The sequence below is a fragment of the Sturnira hondurensis genome, unplaced genomic scaffold (assembly GCF_014824575.4).
Source record: "Sturnira hondurensis isolate 20B ecotype Veracruz unplaced genomic scaffold, ASM1482457v3 Scaffold0002638, whole genome shotgun sequence".
In the NCBI taxonomy this organism is placed as follows: domain Eukaryota; kingdom Metazoa; phylum Chordata; class Mammalia; order Chiroptera; family Phyllostomidae; genus Sturnira; species Sturnira hondurensis.
The window spans coordinates 9579933-9585803 of NW_028075269.1; the positions used below are offsets into that span (position 1 = coordinate 9579933).

Here is a 5871-nt window from a genome sequence, read left to right on the forward strand (position 1 = left end):
AGAAGACTCAGAAGTCAGTGTTCTAAAGCATTGCAAGGATCAAGGTGCTGGGACAGGGAAGACTCGGTCAGCCAGAGACCAAAACACAGAATGCTGGGGTATTTCACTCAGCTCCTAGAAACCAAGTACAAATCTAACCAACAACCAGCCAATATTTATCAGATCCAGGGCTATGAAAAGCTTCAGAGATGGTCCCAGAAACAAGTCTGAGACATGGATGAAATGGGCTGTGAGATTATTAAGGATGACAGTGACCATGAACCTTCCTTTTCACCTCAGGAGCTGGGCTGCCAGCACTGGGTCTCATTCAGAGACACCATTCGCCAGCCCCTTTCCTACACAGTGAAGTGCATGCTCTGAAAAGCCACAGTGTTTAATTCTGGAGGCAATTACTGCCTGAGGCTGGGGATGGTATTCACAAACCTGGCTCCTTTTACAAAATATTCACTCCAGAAGGCCCTGGGGTGAATATTTTCAAAGTTTCTACTTGAGCTCTTAGAAGAAAAGTACATTAAAGCTAAATAAATTCAAACATCTGAAAAGTACTAGTCCTTCCCAAATAATTTTAAAATATATTATTTTTTTAAAGCTATTCTCTGTTTCCTTACAGATGAGGGTTCACGTTGTCCCCAGTCAAAAGCATTTTTTATGCATTTAGTCCCAAGTTGCCAGGCTGCCTACAAAAGCTGCAATAAAGCAATTAGAAGCCACAGAGTAAACAAAATGTGTTCCGTAGAATGGCAGGCACAGCAAGCAGCTCAGAAACATTCACACACTGTCAGAACGCTTCCTGGCTTTCCTCTGTGTTGTTCATTTCTACTAATGTGTGGACAAGAGGGTTGAAAACATTTTGCTAAGAATGAAACCCTGAGATTTATACCTAATTTCTAAGCTTATCCTGGGGAAAGAGGCCACAATCTGTTTTCAGGCGAGTGTGAAACACTTGTAATTCCCTTTGAAAAACAACGTCCAATCTTCCCTTAAATTGAGACGCCAGAGCTACTGGATCGTGATTTAAATCGGCGAACAAAATTAGTCCAGGTACACTGGGGTGGAAGGAGAGACACTGGTAAATAGCCTATGAATTCAAAATGTCGAGTCGTCCTCCTGCCCCAGCCAATTTTGACTTGCAACAAATTAGAGAAATAAATTGGCAGTTCACCGACGATTCACTGGTAAACAAACATTTTTCACCAGCTACTTCATGAGCATAAAGGACTGGGGTGGGACAATAGCTCTCGGAGTTCACAATAAACGTTGGCAGAGCTCTAATGAAAAACAAGAATCTTCACCTAATTCCGACAAATTGCCATAGTAATGGAGAACTTCATGTTATTAGTTCTAGTGCGGCCTGACGGGGAGGTAGAGACTTGGTTGGGGGCAAACTGACAACAACAGCTAAAATGTTGCATCTCCTGGTTAAACCCAAAGACATTCAGGTTTTTCAGGCTTCGGGTGGGATCCAAAAAGCACAAACAGGAACCAATACCAAGGACAGACTCGGTCAAACACCTTCAGTTGCAGCAGAAATGAATTGGCCATCCTGGTTGGACAGGGCTCTCTGCCAGCTAAGATTTCTTTGTCCTCTGGATAAATGGGTACATGTGTTGGTTCTTATTACAAACTGAAGGAAGGGTTTGACCTCCATATTTCCATAAAACTCAGTACACCTGGGGTAGGCATAACCCCAGATCCTTCCACTCTTCTCTTCGGGTTCTGTACCTGTGAAAATCTCTGCTGGCAGAGAATTGAGGTGTTGGAAAGGGATCATTTTGATGGGAAGAGTTTCTATCCCACAGAGGTGCCTTCATCTCAGCTAATATGTCCCACTGAAACCAGACCCATCTCTCCAAGGCAAGGGCACTTCAGGACTCAGGCCCAAGGTGGCATCTATTTAGTCCAAAACTTTGCCATTAGTAAAGCACACCATCCGCCTAGCAGGGTTTGTGTGTGTCTCTCCCCGCACCACTACCCGCCCTCTCCTAGGAAAGGTACCGTTCACAGGTGAGGAGACACAGCAAGACAAGAGAGCCTTCTACAAAATAATTTGTGCCAAGGTTCAAGTAGGGATAAGGGGTGTGTGTCGGGGGTGGGGAGTGATTTTACGCCAAATCTAACATCCTAGCATTAAATTCTAACCAAGTGGGCTTTTGTCAAAAATTATACCAAATGCTGGGAAGAGATGCTCAACAGAAACTAAAGTGGCCCTCCTTTACAGAAGGGTTTCAAGTTCACCGTTTGTTTTTTTTTTTTACGAAAGAGGTAGGTCCAGAGGTGGCGATGTGGGCTTTTAAAAGACAGAACAGACACAAATGTGCCGATCTGACACTATCGGTGACATCTCATCCTAGGTGGCGAGTGAAGGAGACACCAGGATTTAAGGAGACACCTCGAAACATGCCAACAGAATACAAAGACACCGGAGTGGGGAAACCCCAATGAAAGAAGAATCCTTCACTTGCACCATTCAAAAGGCATGTAGATCTAAACACAACGTAAGGGGCAATTTTAAGAATAGTGAGCATTTAAACCTCAGAATAATATGAACTTCCAAATGCAGAGAATGGGGGCGCTGACTGAATTCGAATCTGTGCAGAGACTTTATTCCAAGGCACGAGGCTGAGCTGAAGCAATGCACCCAAGCGGGGTGCAAAGTCAATGGGATTACAGTTTCCTAATTATTTTCTGCTTGAGCTCTACAGCACATACACAGAATGAGATCAGCCGGGACTTGCTTCTCTAACAAATCACTGAGGTATAAACATTGCTCAAATAAACAAAAGGGGGGTGGGGGAGAGGCACAAGGCTGGGAAAAGACAGAGAAGGGCTTCTTCAATCACAGTTGCAAGGAACAAAAACCTGGAGGGGGAAGAGCGTTGTTGGACCGCCACCAAATCTCCCCCACTGGAGACAAGAGCCCATCTGCTGAGCTCGGCAACTTCGCTTTAACTACCATTCAGCTCACATCTCTGCAGAGATCTGTCTGCAGAACTGGCAGATGGACCCCTGCTTCCCCAAGTCGCTGTGTTATTTGTTTAATAAATTTAATTAATACCCACCCTGCACTGGATTGCTCCCAGAAAAGGAGCCGAAGTGCTCTCTTTCCCCAATAGCTACATGATGACTGATTTCCCAGCAAATAGCAGATACCGGTGCCCCGGGGCCATTGAAAAAATTACAAGTAGCATGTGCTTACATTACTTTGCATGTGTTAATTTTCTGCAGTACACTAATATGTTTTTGATGGGTATTCTGACTTTATGAAACTATGCAGTTCTCTAAGAGGCAGATTGCCTCTCCTTTCTGATCAGCTGTACTTGCTGGAATGTTTTTTTAAAAAATCTAATTTAACCACATATTCAACATTTTTATAGATGTTCCCCAAATGGTGGGTCATGAATGGTAAGGAGGTTCCCTTTGGCAAATAACTAGCTCCACAACCGACCCGTCACAAACATGGGGAACACAGAGGGTCTTAGACAAAATCAAGGTGTCATCAACATGATCCCTCTTCCTTACATGGGGTCCCTGCAATCAGCAAGTACGAATTAAATCAGCGTTTTCCTTGCCTTGTTATATCCACTGGCATCCTGTCTTTCTTGGCAGCACAGTTCACCTTCACCTAGATTTCTCATAGGTTGGTGCAAGAGTGAATAAATAGTCCTTTGGGGATACAGAACTCTGGAAAATATTATGTCAAAGGAGATTGAAGCGGGGACTGCTGCCATGACCGTGGCCTCTGGTAGCATGGCCTTACCACTGCCCGCCTCCTGTTGCGCTCCTTCCTCTCACAACAACATGTATTTGGGCATTGTTCCTATATGAGGTGGGACACAAAAAAACCTGGAATTTATTTATAAAAAATTGTGTATTTATTTTTACATGTTTACACTTCAGGCACCTTTGAAGTACACTCCATTTGACGTGATATACCTGTGGAGATGTTTTTTCCACTGCTCAGAACAGGTTTTGAACTCATCAATTTTGAAGCTTTTAGTGCTTCTGCCATTTTTGGTTTCACCTCTTCTGCATCAGCAAAATGCTTCCCTTTGAGGACTTTTTTTTATTGGGGGAAACAAAAAAGTTGCTCTGGATGAGATCAGGTGAATAGGGAGGGTGGGGTATGAGAATCATGCTGTTTTGGGTCAAAATTTGCTGAACATTCAGCACAGTGTGGTCAGATGCACTTGTAAATCACCCATCATGAAATGGGCAACTGCATTAAAAGAGTCTTCAAAAACATTCACTGAAGCCAAACACAATAATGCAGCTGGTACACTGATACAGATGGGTTCCTAGAACACTCACCTAGAGGCATTTAAGCCTATATACACTACAAGGGGCCTGCCCTTCAGAAGATAATTCCAAATTTTGGGGGGTCCCCCTCATACAGCTTCCCAGAAACTTCCAGTATAGCGGGAAGCTAAAAATACAAGGAATATTTGTCAGGATTTCACTGGTAAGCAGGGCATCTTTCTCCACCAGCAGGCATTGGAATACAGCACCAAACTCGTTGGCTGAAATGCCCCATGGGAAGGAGGCAAGAGACACCTGGGCTTACCAGTCCCTAATACTGGAAAGGAAGCCGAAGAACAGGCAGGAGCAACAGCTCCTGTCACTTATGTCCCTCCTCCTTTGGCTGCTTCTGCCTTCCATGAAGCCATGGAGGCAGAAGTGGCCTTGGTCCTGGGCATTACTGAAGGTACCCCACAGCAGCACCAGGGAAAGATAAGCTGCTCAGGCCACACTGCCCTAGAGCCGTCCATCCTGGAGAATGTAAAATCGGTATCACGCCTGGCCATACTCACACGAAAGGGAAAACAGGTATTATATCCGGATCTGGCACCCTGACTTAAGAAGCGATTCACCAGACAACGCAACTTGGATCGACAGTTTGTGTACACTGGCATCGGAGGTGATCCTTTTCATGGAACAGAGTTGATCGACTACCTTGAAGCCTTTCTGAATGATCCAGCCATTGAAAGTATCGTATTGATGGGTGGAATTGGTGGCAATGCAGAAGAAAACGCTGCAGAATTATTGAAGCAACATAACTCAAGTCCCAAAGCCAAGCTTGTGGTGCCCTCTATGCTGATTTAAGGGCTCCTCCCAGCAGAAGAACCAGAAGAATGGGTCATGCCGAAGCAATTATTGCTGGAGGGCAAGGTGGAGCTAATGAGAAGACCCTGCCCTTCCGAGGAAGAGCAGGAGTTGTGATCAGCACATCTCCTGTGCAGCTGGGAGCCACCATCTAACAGGACTTTGGAAAGTAGGAGATGCTCTGAAAGAAAGAACAAAAAGCCTGTAGAATGAATCATTGCAGAAACATGAACCAATCCGTGTGTGGTCACCAGTCACAGTGCTCCCAGTACAGCAGAAAGCCAAAACAAGGTTTAGAAAATTCTGCATGGAGGTGTTTTCACCTCATTTTTTAACAAAGACAGCCAACAAATCTACCATTTCATTTAGGGGAGAAAAAACAAGAAAAAGGGGTTTCTTCACTACAGCACTTCTTAGGGCCTATAATGTGCTAACAGGCACTGTGCAGAGGGGAGATCGGTTCACTGTACCAGGCAGCATTTCTGCAACAGGTGGAAGAACCAACGCCCCGGCCTGTGTGGTTCTCCACTACATCCCACAGCATAACTCAAGGCCTGGCAGATGGTAGGTACCCACTAGTACTTGACTAAATGAATCCATGAACAAACTAATGAATGGGCAAAGGAGTGAACCCCTGATGGTGTTGCTTAGGAATAATCCTTGGGCACCTGAACCTGACCACTGATAAGATTTTATTTAAAAATGAGTGAATAAAATCACTTCCATACCAAGGAAGAATTGAAGGTACTTAACTGAAATATTGAATTTGGG

The 5871-nt window shown here is 44.6% G+C and overlaps 1 pseudogene; it reads left to right on the forward strand.

Annotated features, from left to right (window-relative positions):
* Nucleotides 1-4389: 4389 nt before the first annotated feature.
* LOC118983197 (succinate--CoA ligase [ADP/GDP-forming] subunit alpha, mitochondrial-like) lies at nt 4390-5194 on the forward strand (annotated as a pseudogene).
* Nucleotides 5195-5871: the final 677 nt, after the last annotated feature.